At 42.1% G+C, this 16,523-nt stretch overlaps 1 protein-coding gene across 2 annotated transcripts in view; it reads left to right on the forward strand.

Annotated features, from left to right (window-relative positions):
- The window catches only part of RARA (retinoic acid receptor alpha), a 257,712-nt gene that overhangs the window by 16,414 nt on the left and 224,775 nt on the right, over window positions 1-16,523 (forward strand). The window contains exon 2 of one of the 2 annotated variants that reach the window (XM_089674389.1): window positions 12,397-12,488. The exons of the other annotated variant lie outside the window; for it this stretch is intronic. The gene's annotated coding sequence lies outside the window, so the exon portion shown is untranslated. The remainder of the gene's footprint in view (window positions 1-12,396; window positions 12,489-16,523) is intronic. 2 annotated transcript variants of the gene reach the window in all.

A 16,523-nucleotide genomic window follows, 5' to 3' on the forward strand; every position in this document is an offset into this window, starting at 1 on the left:
AAACAAAAAAGACAGCTAATCTCAACACATACTGCTCTCTCTGCTTCTGATCTCTCTATTTCTCTTAAAATGTCTGAAATAGTTCATCTTTTACTGTTTTTTTATTATTTATTTTATTTATTGCAGGTACTTATACAGCGCCGTCAATTTACGTAGTGTTTTACATATATATATTTTACATTCACATCAGTCCCTAACCCTTAAGGGGTGTACAATCTAAAGTCCCTAACTTACATTCATATACTAGGGCCAATTTAGACCGGATCCAATTAACCTACCAGCATGTCTTTGGAGTGTGGGAGGAAACCTCCTCCCCCCCGCACTTCCTCTTATTTATTATTTATTTCAGGTACTTATATAGAGCCATCAATTTACGCAGCGCTTTACATATATATTGTACATTCACATCAGTCCCTAACCCTCAAGGAGCGTACAATCTAAAGTCCCTAACTTACATTCATACATACACATACTAGGGCTAATTTAGACAGGAGCCAATTCACCTACCAGCATGTCTTTGGAGTGTGGGAGGAAACCGGAAAAACCGGAAACCCACGCAGGCACAGGGAGAACATGCAAACTCCAGGCAGGAGGTGCCGTGGCTGGGATTCAAACCAACGACCCACGTACTGCCAGGCGGAAGTGCTAACCATTTAGCCACTGCGCTGCCCTATTTTTCACTGTTTGCCACTGTTTTTCAGTGCATTCTGGGAATTTTGGAAGGTCTCCTGAGGTTATCTTTAAAATAATGCTTCTAGACCCAAACGCAGTATGCAAACGCGGCTAAACAGACGTTTTTTAACCTACGTTTTCCAGCAGTCAGTTTCCATCGTTCAGAAGTGTCCCGTGTACATGGGGCCTAAAGCAGCAAGGACTGTTGTATCTTCAGTCACTTTTATTCCCAGTATTTATGTAAGAATGAGGTCCTTATTACTTTTATTCCCAGTATTTATGTAAGAATGAGGCCCTTATTACTTTTATTCCCAGTATTTATGTGAGAATGAGGTCCTTATTACTTTTATTCCCAGTATTTACGTAAGAATGAGGTCCTTATTACTTTTATTCCCAGTATTTATGTAAGAATGAGGTCCTTATTACTTTTATTTCCAGTATGTATGTAAGAATGAGGTCCTTATTACTTTTATTTCCAGTATTTATGTAAGAATGAGGCCCTTATTACTTTTATTCCCAGTATTTATGTAAGAATGAGGCCCTTATTACTTTTATTCCCAGTATTTATGTAAGAATGAGGCCCTTATTACTTTTATTCCCAGTATTTATGTAAGAATGAGGTCCTTATTACTTTTATTCCCAGTATTTGTGTAAGAATGAGGTCCTTATTACTTTTATTCCCAGTATTTATGTAAGAATGAGGTCCTTATTACTTTTATTCCCAGTATTTATGTAAGAATGAGGCCCTTATTACTTTTATTCCCAGTATTTATGTAAGAATGAGGTCCTTATTACTTTTATTCCCAGTATTTATGTAAGAATGAGGTCCTTATTACTTTTATTCCCAGTATTTGTGTAAGAATGAGGTCCTTATTACTTTTATTCCCAGTATTTATGTAAGAATGAGGTCCTTATTACTTTTATTCCCAGTATTTGTGTAAGAATGAGGTCCTTATTACTTTTATTCCCAGTATTTGTGTAAGAATGAGGTCCTTATTACTTTTATTCCCAGTATTTGTGTAAGAATGAGGTCCTTATTACTTTTATTTCCAGTATGTATGTAAGAATGAGGTCCTTATTACTTTTATTCCCAGTATTTATGTAAGAATGAGGTCCTTATTACTTTTATTCCCAGTATTTATGTAAGAATGAGGCCCTTATTACTTTTATTCCCAGTGTTTATGTGAGAATGAGGTCCTTATTACTTTTATTCCCAGTATTTATGTAAGAATGAGGTCCTTATTACTTTTATTCCCAGTATTTATGTAAGAATGAGGTCCTTATTACTTTTATTCCCAGTATTTGTGTAAGAATGAGGTCCTTATTACTTTTATTCCCAGTATTTATGTGAGAATGAGGCCCTTATTACTTTTATTTCCAGTATTTATGTAAGAATGAGGTCCTTAATACTTTTATTCCCAGTATTTATGCAAGAATGAGGTCCTTAATGAAGAGTATGGATTAAAGGTTTACAAGAGAGTGGAATGACGGGCGTTGGGCAGTAAGCCCCAAGGTAGGTTATGAGAGGTGGGTACAAGGAAAGTAGATTTTTCTTTAATTTGGCCCTTCCATGTGCAAGAGCCCTTCATCTAATCATGTTGAATAACCCCTGGTAACTGACAACCACTCAGAACTCTGTGCTCTGGAATACTGATTGGTTGTCCTACTCGGCTCAGCACTTTCCATTATATTATTTTCCAACTCTGGAGGGCTGTAAACGCGGAGCACTTATCATAACAAGTTGCATACCTGTATATTGCAGCACGTCCACTTCTACATGGGTTCTTCAGGTCTGTTCTCTAAAATAGACAAGTGAAGTGGTTTTTCCTTGAATTCAAGATGCGTTCAATCCCCGGCAAGAAGTGTTTGTCAGAATTCTGATTGGTTTGTGTGTGACGCACGACATAGACCCGAAATTAAGGCATATTGTGATTCATCTTCTGCTCGATTATTTTTAATTTCGTCCAAACAGACCGATGTTTGGGCTTTTCTCTCTTCACCTCACCCGCTGCTAAGCAATAACTTCAAATAAACCATTCTATCATTTAGCTTACTGGAAATCTATAGTTTTTTTGTTTTTTTCCCCCTGAAGTATTTTCGATCTGTGTTTCGTGTGGATGTCATCCAGCATAGTGGAAATCCTCTTATTAATATGTTGAGGGTTTTTTTTTTTGCATTATTTATTTTGGCATGTAGCATTTAGTCTAGTCTAGGAAAATTAAGCCAGGGAAAATTGGCTCCTGTTTTATAGGATCTTCCTTTTTTTTTTTTTTTTTCTGGGAGGAGGGAGGGGATGATTTGTTCACCTTATTTTATTTATTTATTATTTATTTCAGGGACTTGTATAGCGCTGTCAATTTACACAGCACTTTACATATATATTATACATTCACATCAGTCCCTAACCCTCAAGGGGTGTACCATCTAAGGTCCCTAACTCACATTCATACATACACATACTAGGGCCAATTTAGACAGGAGCCAATTAACCTACCAGCATGTCTTTGGAGTGTGGGAGGAAACCGGAGTACCCATGCAGACACAGGGAGAACATGCAAACTCCAGGCAGGTGGTGCCGTGGTTGGGATTCGAACCAACGACCCTAGTGCTGCCAGGCGGAAGTGTTAATCATTTAGCCACTGTGCTGCCCCTAATGCATTTGTCTGATTTAATTTAGTTTGGGAAGTTAAATTGCTGCCACCAACCATATCATTGTAAAATGTGTTTTTTGTTTTTTTTTTGGCAACAAATATATATAATTTTTATTTTGCAATCCAAAAAAACCCTTACCTTCCCCAATACCTGATTGGTTATACTGTTGCATTGGCCTGATCCATAGGAACTATAGGGATTGATTTACTAAACACATTTTCACTCCATTTCCTTAGTAAATTCAATGTGGTAAAGCTTACCCAATCAGGTGCAAGGAAATAATAAAAAGTAAAAGCAAGCTTGCACATGATTGGATGGAAATCGGAAGAGCTTTACCACGTTTTACTAAACTCTGGAGAAAATGAGTGCAACTGCACTTGCAAAGTGCATAATCTCTTTGCCTTATGTAAATCCACCCCAATGTCTCCATACACTGGACTAATGAAACCATTTGAATAATGGCTCCTTCATGTTCTTTTGAAATCCAAAAAAAACCTCATCTTCCCCAATACCTGATTGGTTATACTGTTGCATTGGCCTGATCTATAGAAGCTATAGGGATTGACCTTGCACTTTGCGAGCGCAGTTGCACTCGTTTTCCTTAGTAAATGCAATGTGGTAAAGCTTACCCAATCAGGTGCAAGGAAATTAAAAAAAAAAGCAAGCTTGCACATGATTGGATGATGGATGGAAATCGGAAGAGCTTTACCACATTTTACTAAGCTCTAGAGAAAAGGAGTGCAACTGCACTTGCAAAGTGCATAATCTCTTCGCCTTTTGTAAGTCCACCCCAATGTCTCCATACACTGGACTAATGAAACAGTTTGAATAATGGCTCCTTCACACCAGCGGCTATGTTAGAATGCAGGTGTGCAGTAAAATGACTGCAGTCCCAGTTTGGCGATTGTGGCACATTGCACTGTTTTGAGAATTTTTATGAGTCTGCACTTACCTACAGACACATAATTACAAGGTTTTAAACATTAACTGATATTGGTTATGTTTGCATTAGGCTGGTCTTGTTCATATATGAGACTAAATATTTAAAAAGCATGTATACATTCCCTTTAAAAGTATTTCAAGTGATCCTAAACCCATGACCCTGCATTCACTATATCTGGTCTCCCACAGTACACAGAACACGGAAATGCAATTATTTTAGTAAATATAAACTGCTAAATACCTTTTCTCATCAGCAGTTAGAGCAGTCTTGTGACTTCTATCAGTGTCCAGCAGAGCACTGGTTAAAGCTTGTAGGAGGAGTTTTCATTTTGCTCTAGGAGGATGCAGAACCCCTGACCTCTGTCTGGACAGTGCTGATTGGCCCTGTGCTCTCCCAAGAAAAAAAAACTCTCCAGCAATGCACACTAAACTGAGCATGTGCAGAAGGGCTACCGGTTCAGTCTGTCTTATCAGTGTGGACATTTTGAAAAAGAGGAATGGCAGAGAAGTCAGGATCAAGCTTCAGCCTTTTTACACAATGCAGAGGATTAACCCCTTAGGTTCCACAATGAGTATAACAAGCATGCTTTACTGCATATACAGACTGATTTTACTGTTGTGGGTTTAGTAACACTTTAACCAGTGCTCTGCTGAAGTCACAAGATTGCTCTAACTGCTGATGAGAAAAGGTATTTAGCAGTTTATATTTACTAAAATAATTGCATTTCCATGTTCTGTGTACTGTGGGAGACCAGATATAGTGAATGCAGGGTCCAGGGAGACCAGATATAGTGAATGCAGGGTCTGGGAAGACCAGATATAGTGAATGCAGGGTCTGGGGAGACCAGATATAGTGAATGCAGGGTCCAGAGAGACCAGATATAGTGAATGCAGGGTCCAGGGAGACCAGATATAGTGAATGCAGGGTCCAGAGAGACCAGATATAGTGAATGCAGGGTCCAGGGAGACCAGATATAGTGAATGCAGGGTCCAGGGAGACCAGATATAGTGAATGCAGGGTCCGGGGAGACCATATATAGTGAATGCAGGGTCCGGGGAGACCAGATATAGTGAATGCAGGGTCTGGGGAGACCAGATATAGTGAATGCAGGCTTCGGGGAGACCAGATATAGTGAATGCAGGCTTCGGTGAGACCAGATATAGTGAATGCAGGCTCCGGGGAGACCAGATATAGTGAATGCAGGGTCCAGGGAGACCAGATATAGTGAATGCAGGGTCCGGGGAGACCATATATAGTGAATGCAGGGTCCGGGGAGACCAGATATAGTGAATGCAGGGTCCGGGGAGACCAGATATAGTGAATGCAGGGTCCGGGGAGACCAGATATAGTGAATGCAGGGTCCGGGGAGACCAGATATAGTGAATGCAGGGTCCGGGGAGACCAGATATAGTGAATGCAGGCTCCGGGGAGACCAGATATAGTGAATGCAGGCTCCGGGGAGACCAGATATAGTGAATGCAGGCTCCGGGGAGACCAGATATAGTGAATGCAGGCTCCGGGGAGACCAGATATAGTGAATGCAGGCTCCGGGGAGACCAGATATAGTGAATGCAGGCTCCGGGGAGACCAGATATAGTGAATGCAGGCTCCGGGGAGACCAGATATAGTGAATGCAGGCTCCGGGGAGACCAGATATAGTGAATGCAGGCTCCGGGGAGACCAGATATAGTGAATGCAGGGTCTGGAGAGACCAGATATAGTGAATGCAGGCTCCGGGGAGACCAGATATAGTGAATGCAGGCTCCGGGGAGACCAGATATAGTGAATGCAGGCTCCGGGGAGACCAGATATAGTGAATGCAGGGTCTGGAGAGACCAGATATAGTGAATTCAGGGGCCTGGGTTTCATTTTAAAGCTTTTAGGAGTTTTCTCTCTGCTGTAGGAAGATGTGAAACCCTGGATCCACTGTCTGGACAGTGCTGATTGGCCATGTGCTGATCACATGCACTTTCCCAAGAAAACAAAAATCCTCTATAGCAATACACACCAAACTGAGCATGTGCATATGACTATGAATTCAGTCTGTATCAGGTGGTCATTTCAACAGAGGAGGAGCAGAGAAGTCAGGATCAAACAGCCTTTTAACACAATGCAGAGGATTAACCCTTTAGGTTCCACAATGAGTATAACAAGCATGCTTTACTGCATATACAGACTGATTTTTACTGTTGTGGGTTTAGTAACACTTTAAGGATTGGTCCACTTAAAATTGATATGTCAGTGCTGAGTAGATGTTGTCGGGTTGAATCACCGTCTGGCTTATTATATCTCTCCCTGGGTTTCCAGTGGTAAGATCCCTTGAGTTCCCGTTATGAGCAGGGCTTACACTCTTTGGCAGATGTTTGATTTATTTACATTATGGAGACTGCAGCTGGAGCATGGAGACTTAGTTGAAAGGGGAACAAAGGCATAAACTGTGCCTAAGAGATCTTGTCAATGAAATTCAGAAGAAATATAAGACGTTGGTGGGAGAAGGAATCAGGTTCAGGTAAACCCGAGCCTTTTAAAACATATAATCATGGCATGTAAAATGCTGTGGTTATTATTGCTAATCTTCCATTACCTCCTTGATGAATCATCGGCGTATCTAGAGTGATGCTACATAGTTGTAGAACTTTTTCTAGCATGGTTGTCATCTAACTGCCCATAAAAGAACAAAAATTCAGTGAAATTTCGAACAATTTTTTTTCTGTGGAACATTTAATGTTTATGGCAGGGTTGCTGCCAGAATGACAACTTGCGAAGGTCCTTTTGGTGACCAAGATGTCTTTTTGTAATTCCTTTCTTTTCAAAGGTCAAGTAAAATGCAAACCTTGACCAGAACATATGGTCACTTTGTTAATACAGTCTCAAGTGAATAAACCGGACCAAAACTGTCAGAGCAGTGATCAGAGAATAAAAAAAAGAAATCCGCAAAATCATCCAATATCAAAACCTAGCAAAGAACATTCACCAATACTTGTCTTTTGGGTATTGAAAACCAAAAAATGACATTTACATTAGAGGTAACATATGCTGTGGGAACTAGTAAAGCCCTCCTCCATGTAAAACATACAACAGAATAGAGCGATACTGCCAATGGCTGGAGGTGTTGAGTAGGTAGGGAGCAGAAATGTGAATGAGGTGAGGGATATGGAATGAAGGGTAAGGGGGGAAGAAAACCAGAGAGGAAGAGGATGGTTAACACTTCCGCCTGGCAGTACTAAGGTCGTTGGTTTGAATCCCAACCACGGCACCACCTGCCTGGAGTTTGCATGTTCTCCCTGTGTCTGCATGGGTACTCCGGTTTCCTCCCACACTCCAAAGACATGCTGGTAGGTTAATTGGCTCCTGTCTAAATTGGCCCTAGTATGTGTATGTATGAATGTGAGTTAGGGACCTTAGATTGTACGCCCCTTGAGGGTTAGGGACTGATGTGAATGTACAATATATATGTAAAGTGCTGTGTAAATTGACAGCGCTATATAAGTACCTGAAATAAATGAGGAGGTGCAGGGGGGAGGAGGAAGGTTATTAGGGTATTTTTATTATTATTACACAGCATTTATATAGCGCCAACAGTTTGCTCAGCACTGTACATTACAATGGGAGACAATACATGAGACAGTACAGTAACAATACAATAAAATACACAAGGGGTTCGAGGGCCCTGCTCCTTGGAGCTTACAATCTAGGAGGGAGGGGAGAGTAGTACAGGAGGAAATAGCTGTGGGGGATGGAGTGGTGGGGAGAGCGGCAGGTAGGTAAGGGCAGGGTAGGCATCCCTGAAGAGATGGGATTTCAGGGTGCGCCTAAAGGTGAGGAGGGTAGGTGACAGTCTGATGGATTTGGGTAGTGAGTTCCAGAGGATGGGGGAAGCCCTGGAGAACTGGAGAGTAGGCGGTCTTGTGAGGAGCGGAGAGTGTTTTTTGGGTGGTAGATGGATATCAGATCAGTGTTATGGACAGCTTTGTACGTCAGTGTTAGCATTTTGAATTTTATGCGTTGGGCAGTCGGAAGCCAGTGGAGGGATTGGCAGAGGGGGGTGGCGGATACGGAGCGGTTGGTAAGGTGGATGAGTCTGGCCGCAGAATTCAGGATAGACTGAAGCGGGGATTGCCTGTGTTGGGGTAGGCCGGCGAGGAGGGAGTTACAGTAGTCAAGTTGTGATATGATAAGGGAGTGAATGAGTTGCTTTGTAGTTTCTGGAGTTGGGAACGGACGTATTTTGGAGATGTTGCGGAGGTGAAGTCTACATGAATTTGTCAGCGATTGGATCTGGGGCTGGAAAGACAGATTGGAGTCTAGAATGACACCTAGTACTCAGGCTTGCGGGGAGGGGCTGATGGTGGCGTTGTTGGTCGTGATGGAGAGGTCGGGAGGGGGGGCATGGGCTGGGGGGAAAACTAGGAGCTCGAGGTCACAGAGTCGCCCCTCTCCCGGGTAAGGGCGGGGAAGGCAAGGCTTCACTGGGAGTTGGATAGCTCTTTGAGGTAGGTATCGGTATATACAAAATAGTTCCAGGGTCTCCAGGTTTTAGTACATAACTCTTCCATGTTATGCAGCGTGGTTGTAAGGTCCTCCATATCAGGCCATTGACTCTGGCAAATCAGAGAGCCTTCGTAGGGGGGTCAGCATTTCTCCAGCAAAGCAGAATACAGGTCTTAGGATCATTTAAGATTTGAATCGTTAGAGAAGTTTTGTATTTTTTGATCGGTTTATCAGTCAAGTGTAATAGGCAAGCCACCAGTTTGTCATGCAGAACCACAGCAGTGAGTGGGTTATTGACAGTGGTTACATCTTGCCAGAATGGCTGAATTTTCAGACAAGTCCAAAAAATGTGGAGCATGGTCCCACCCTCTGTGCTACAATGCCAGCATGGGTCGAGGATCTGGGGATATATATGGTGAAGCAGGAAGGGGACCCTGTACCATCTTGTGAGGATTTTGTAACTAGTCTCTTGGATCCTTTGTGGCCATAGAGGACTTTTGGGCAAAATGGAAAATTTTCTTCCTTTGAATAGGAGTAAGACTCGGGCCTAGATCGGATTCCCACTTTGTGAGAAAGGAGGGCATATAATCCTTCCCAGGGTGCCTCAAGGAACCATAAAACAGGGAAAGAGAGTGACGTGCCGGTTCCCCTCTTTGTCATGGTGATTGAAATCCAGTGAGCGTACTAGTAGTGTGTGACCAAGATGTCTTGCCCTTTGGCATAGCTAGGGTAAGGCACTGGGCACCAGTATGGGATAATGATGATCTCTTGCCTAAAGTCTATCATACATGGCTTGAATTTCAGATGAAATTTGAGCCGAGGGGCTCTGTTGGCAACAGCTGGCTGGACAAAAGTTGATCTTTTAGTGCCCATTCAAGCTTTATCCTTGATCCTCATACTCACCTGCCCAATGAATCTAGCTCTGTTCTGCTGTGATCCAATAATGTAGCACGGCCTCAAGCTTTCTTCTGCTTCTCGAATATCATCAGGAGCCGGATGTCCATCCTGGGTTCAGACAGCCGGCTCCCAATGATGGGCCACTAGCTCCACCCACAGGCCCATGTGTATTCCTGCTCCTGCAGCCTCTTAGGATATATAAGAAGGATGTACTAGGAGGCTGCTGGAGCAGGGAGAAGTCATTATTGATTCTTGCCTATGGTGAGAATGTAGGCCAGATACTGTGTGTGCGTGTGTGCGCGCGCGCCTGCACGTGTGTGTATGTAACTTGCAGAGGAGGAGGGTTCAAAGAGGAAAACGTTTATGGAACACAGGCCCACTTTAAAAAGTGGAGGCAGCCTTCTCCTGCTGTGTATACAGTTGCAAGAAAAAGTATGTGAACCCCTTGGGATTACGTGGAGTTTTGCATGAATTGGGCATAAAATGTGCTCTGAACGTCATCTAAGTCACAATAGAAGAACACAGTCTGCTGAACATAATACTACACAAACATTAGATGTTGCCATGGTTTAATTGCACATAACATGTAAACATTCACAGTGCAGGGAGGAAAAAGTATGTGAACCTTTGGACTTCATAACTGGTTGACCCTCCTCTGGCAGCAATAACCTCAACCAAACGTTTCCTGTAGTTGCAGATCAGACCTGCACAACGATCTGGAGTAATTTTGGACCACTCCTCTTCACAAAACTGTTTCAGTGTAGCAATATTCTTGGGATGTCTGGTGTGAATCGCTCTCTTAAGGTCATGCCACAGCATTTCAATCGGGTTGAGGTCAGGACTCTGACTGGGCCACTCCAGAAGGCATATTCTGTGCTGTTGCAGCCAATGTTTTGTTGAATTACTTGTATGCTTTGGGTCATTGTCCTGTTGCATCACCCATCCTCTGCGGAGCTTCAGTTGGCGGACAGATGGTCATACGTTTTCCTGCAAAATGTCTTGATAAACTCTGGAATTCATTTTCCCATCAATGACAACAATCCGTCCAGGCCCTGAGGCAGCAAAGCAGCCCCAAACCATGATGCTCCCTCCGCCATGTTTTACAGTGGGGATGAGGTTTTGATGTTGGTGTGCTGTGCCTTTTTTTTCTCCACACATAGTGTTGTATGTTCTTCCCAAACAACTCAATCTTGGTTTCATCTGTCCACAGTATATTTTGCCAGTAGTGCTGTGGAACATCCAGGTGCTTTTTTGCAAACTTCAGACGTGCTGCAATATTCTTTTTGGACAGCAATGGCTTCCTCCGTGGTGTCCTCCCATGTACTCCATTCTTGTTTAATGTTTTCCTTATTGTAGATGGGTCAACAAAAATGTTAGCATGTGCCAGAGATTTCTGTTGGTCTTTAGCTGACACTCTGGGATTCTTCTTTACCTCATGCAGCATTCTGCGCTGTGCTTTTGCAGTCATTTTTACAGGACGACCACGCCTAGGGAGAGTAGCAACAGTGCTAAACTTTCTCCATTTGTAGACAGTCTGTCTTACCGTGGACACATGAACATCAAGGCTTTTGGAGATACTTTTGTAACCCTTTCCAGCTTCATGCAAGTCAACAATTCTTGATCGTAGGTCTTCTGAGAGCTCTTTTCTGCGAGGCATGGTTCACATCAGACAGTGCTTCTTGAAACCAGTAAACCCAAAACAGGCGTGTGTTTTTTAAGGGCAGGACAGCTGTCAGCAACACATCCAATATCATCACACTGATTGGAGTCAAGGTTGGCTCACTCCTGGCTCCAAATAGCTCTGGGAGAAGTCATTAAGCTAGGGCCTCACATACTTTTTCCTCCCTGCACTGTGAATGTTTACATGTTATGTGCAATTAAACCATGGCAACATCTAATGTTTGTGTAGTATTATGTTCAGCAGACTGTGTTCTTCTATTGTTGTGTTTTAGATGACGTTCAGAGCACATTTTATGCCCAATTCATGCAAAACTCCATGTAATCCCAAGGGGTTCACATACTTTTTCTTGCAACTGTATATGGCTGCAGTGACGGTGGTAGTAGGGGTGGGGCATTTATATATGTCTGCCATGGAGGGAGGAAGGTTGTAAATACGGCTGCTGTGGTGGTGATGGGAGGGAGACCTATATATGTGGCTGCTGTGGTGATGGGGCGTGATTATCTATCTCTCTGCTTTAGTAGCCGGAGACAACTGAATGTGTGATTGCGGTGGAGGGTGAAGATCACATAGTACAGTGGTTCATAATAGAGAGTGGACAGCAATATTATTATTATACAGGATTTATATATTATTATTATTATAATACAGGATTTATATATTATTATTATACAGGATTTATATATTATTATTATACAGGATTTATATATTATTATTATACAGGATTTATATATTATTATTATACAGGATTTATATAGCACCAACAGTTTGCTCAGCGCTTTACAATATAACTGAAGACAATACAGCAACAATACAGTTCAATACAGGAGGGATAGGTGGGCCCTGCTCCTTGGAGCTTACAATCTAAGAGATCTGCTCTTCTTTATAATGAAACCCTCAGATGTTTGTGTATCGGTTACATTTTAGCTCCTTTACTATTTAAAAGTGATAGTTGGTTACATGTTCTAAAGCCGAATTACAGGATAAGCAAATATTGTCGAAATACAAGAGGCATGTGTGTGTTTTTACTCAACTCTCGGTGTGCTTTGTGTATTTCTTCCAGATCTGTGCAGTAATCCAGTGTGAAACTTTACCTCTGTGCAGGTGCTTCCTGTTCTAAAGACTGGTAGCGGCTGCTCTCTCTCCTTGTGCAAGGTGAGTGGTCTTGTATCCACCCCCCTCCTGTAGCTCTGCAGGCAGCCTGTAGTGGGTAGGATATGCTGGGCCCCTCCCACAGCTCTGCTCTCTGCACAAGCTTTGTTAGCACAGTGATGATGTCGCTTCTACTTTTACAATGTAATAACTGGGTTTGTAAAGACATTTTGGTGCTTGCAAAGTAGATTTATATTTGTAGCTATTAGGAATATTTTTAGGTAAACCTTTTTTTGCTTGGAGCTCTCCTTTTAAATAAATTCTACATTTGTAAAACTATTTTTTTTTCTTCGGTCTGGAAGTCTTCTTTGTTTCTGCATTGTTGTTAATTGAAATTGTCCGTTTTAAACAGTGGCAGCTTGGATAGCTGTTGGCAGTACTGGAAGACAATTTTTGGGAATGTCTGTTATGTACTACTGGCCGAAAGGAATGTGTTTTCGTAGCGGGTGGTGACGGAGACACGACTCTGCTGACTGGTCTCTGGCCCTAGCGGCACAGAATGAGTTACAGTGCACATCTTCCCTCTGGAAGTGTTAATTAGAAGCACAAGGATCTGTTTTTGGAGTGTGGTTCATGTTTATACCTAAATATAGAGTCCCCGTCCTTGTAGTAAAACCCCACACATGTGGCGAACATGGAAATTTCTCTGTGTTTTCTGTGTCCTGGTATGTGAGCGTGTGTGGGCCAGGACGGCTGACAAGGACCTGCTTACTGCACGTTCCCGGAGTCATTGCTACTTTCCAAATAGTGGTGGAGGACCATCAGGACTGGATCACAAAATGCTGTCTGTAAAATTTACAGTGATCTCCTGATTATAGATTGTAGGACAGGATCACATAGTGCTGGGTGTATATATAATGTACAGTGATCTCCTGATTGTAGATTATAGGATGGGATCACAGTGCTGGGTGTATATATAATGTAGAGTGATCTGATTGCAGATTATAGGACAGGATCACAGTGCTGGGTGTCTATATAATGTACAGTGATCTCCTGATTGTAGGACAGGATTACAGTGCTGGGTGTATATATAATGTACAATGATATGATTGCAGATTATAGGACAGGATCACACAGTACTGGGTGTCTTTATAATGTACAGTGATCTCCTGATTGTAGATTATAGGACAGGATCACAGTGCTGGGTGTCTATATAATGTACCGTGATCTCCTGATTGTAGATTATAGGACAGGATCACAGTGCTGGGTGTCTATATAATGTACCGTGATCTCCTGATTGTAGATTATAGGACAGGAGCACAGTGCTGGGTGTCTATATAATGTACAGTGATCTCCTGATTGTAGATTATAGGACAGGATCACAGTACTGGGCGTCTATATAATGTACAGTGACCTCCTGATTGTAGATTATAGGACAGGATCACAGTGCTGGGTGTATATATAATGTACAATGATATGATTGCAGACTATAGGGCAGGATCACACAGTACTGGGTGTCTATATATTGTACAGTGATCTCCTGATTGTAGGACAGGATCACAGTGCTGGGTGTCTATATAATGTACAGGGATCTCCTGATTGTAGGACAGGATCACATAGTGCTGGGTGTCTATATAATGTACAGTGATCTTCTGATTGTAGATTATAGGACAGGATCACAGTGCTGGGTATATATATATAATGTACAGTGATCTCCTGATTGTAGATTATAGGACAGGATCACAGTGCTGGGTATATATATATATATAATGTACAGTGATCTCCTGATTGTAGATTATAGGACAGGATCACAGTGCTGGGTGTTTATATAATGTACAGTGATCTCCTGATTGTAGATTGTAGGGCAGGATCACAGTGCTGGGTGTTTATATAATGGACTGCTGGACTTCTATATAATGTACAGGGATCTCCTGATTGTAGATTATAGGACAGGATCACACAGCGCTGGAGGTCTATATAATGTACAGTGATCTCCTGATTGTAGATTATAGGACGGGATCACAGTGCTGGGTGTCTTTATAATGTACAGTGATCTCCTGATTGTAGGGCAGGATCACCGTGCTGGGTGTTTATATAATGGACTGCTGCACTTCTATATAATGTACAGTGATCTGATTGTAGATTATAGGACAGGATCACACAGTGCTGATTGGAAGGTCCATTCATCCCTATCGACAAGCGGGTGTAAACACACTTGTGTCCGTTTACACCCCCTAACCTCTAATCCAGGCCCACAAAATAAAATGGATCCTTCCTCTTCTGTTTAGGCAGAGCAGATCGAAGGTAGTCTGGTGTAAACGAACGGTGGAGTCTGTTTACCTCCAGCCGCCCATAGAGCAGAGCGGCTGTGTCTATGTCCGCTTTGCAGATACTGAGTGGATAGGAATGTGTCACACTCTCCAATCAGCAGGGGATCATTGAGCTGATCCCCTGCTGCGCTGAGCAGAATCTGCCTGGTGTGAAAGGGCATAAAGCGATAAATTTAAATGACCTCAACAATATAAACATCAATTTGTATCTTCTTCTGTATGTACTCGTTCATATATTTGTTTTTGTTTTATGTGCACCACCTTATGGTGAAAGCCCCGCTCAGTCCATTCAATATGCAAATCTTGAGATTGCAAGAAAAGGTGCGTTACCATGTAAAAGCCTCCACAACCCCTCAAAGGGGTCTCTTTACCTCCAAAATAGACCTCCACTACAAAGGTCAAATATGGCAGAACTCAGGCAAGTATCAATGCTCCTCCAAATCAGGCTGGATCAATTGTGTTACAAAGGTCAGCCTCATGGATCAACTAGCATGTTCAGCCAGGAGAGATATATCCCACATCCAGCTCAAAAGGAAACAAACAGCCATAGTGTTCTCAGTGTTTATTTTATTAAATAAACCCAGTAAAATACACTCACATGGATGATAACAAATGCTTCCAGGAAAGTAGACTGACAATGCAGCACTATTGTATAGACACTTGGAAATATGCAGGATAGATCCCTTCACACTCAATCACTCTCTGCTCTCCCTCGGACCTCTATTGCTTTGAATGTGCATGATTTTACATAATAATATTTTTTTGCAACACTTGAATTATGTATAGCGCAGCACTTTCTGATTTATGGATGCCACAAGACCTCTGAAGGCATGCTGTGGTATCTGGCACCAAGCCGTCAGTAGCAGATCCTTAAAGTGGTTGCACACCCTCACATATACCCAGAGAAGTGACTGGCTTCAGGCGACACACAGAGATTTAACAAATCATCCTACAAAAGTTGTACCAGTCTATCTGCAGTCATCTTTCCTCTACATTCAAATCAATCCCACTGTCCTGTAATCACAATATTAATATATAAACACATGTGTCAATCAATAATAGATTAGTGCAAAAAATGATTACGCAAGTAAGTGCTACATATACATAATGTGTGATACATATAGCAATTCATCCAACCAAAAAATGGGTATTTACAAAGAACAATAAGTGCAATTGTCCAAACATGATAATTATCAGTGCCCATACACCATCCAATTGTCATGTGATAAACAACATTCAATTGTTCTTTGTGTCACCAGAAAATCATACTATTCACTGCTTAGAAAAGACACCTTTGTGACCACCACCAGCACACGCCCTCTGGGTGTCTCTTCACCTGATCAGATGGACGTCACGGGTAAATAAAGGCCAAAAACGCTTGTAATAAATGTATCGGAGCTTGCATCCAAAAAGGATTCTCTTAATGGTCACCAGTTTCTCCAATATAGGTATCATGTAAGGCATAAAATGAAGACCGTATAGTGCAGACCACAAACCAATGATTTTTCTTAGGAAAAAAAAAATAATATATATATATATTCACACACACATACACACTCACATGGTAAAGATCTCAGAAGGTCTTGTATTAACACGATGGACTCCAACCACATGGTGTCTTAGTCCCACCCTACGGTATGATGTCACTGCCCATATGACGCGTTGCTACCAATTGGCTTTCTCAGTGTGCAAAGCATCAGTGGGCATTGTCGTTATCGCTTGGGGCGGAACTAAGACACCATCTTGTTGGATTTCATTATGTTATTAC

Source organism: Staurois parvus, unplaced genomic scaffold (genome assembly GCF_062004578.1).
Source record: "Staurois parvus isolate SC_StPar_1 unplaced genomic scaffold, SC_StPar_1.0 ptg000151l, whole genome shotgun sequence".
In the NCBI taxonomy this organism is placed as follows: domain Eukaryota; kingdom Metazoa; phylum Chordata; class Amphibia; order Anura; family Ranidae; genus Staurois; species Staurois parvus.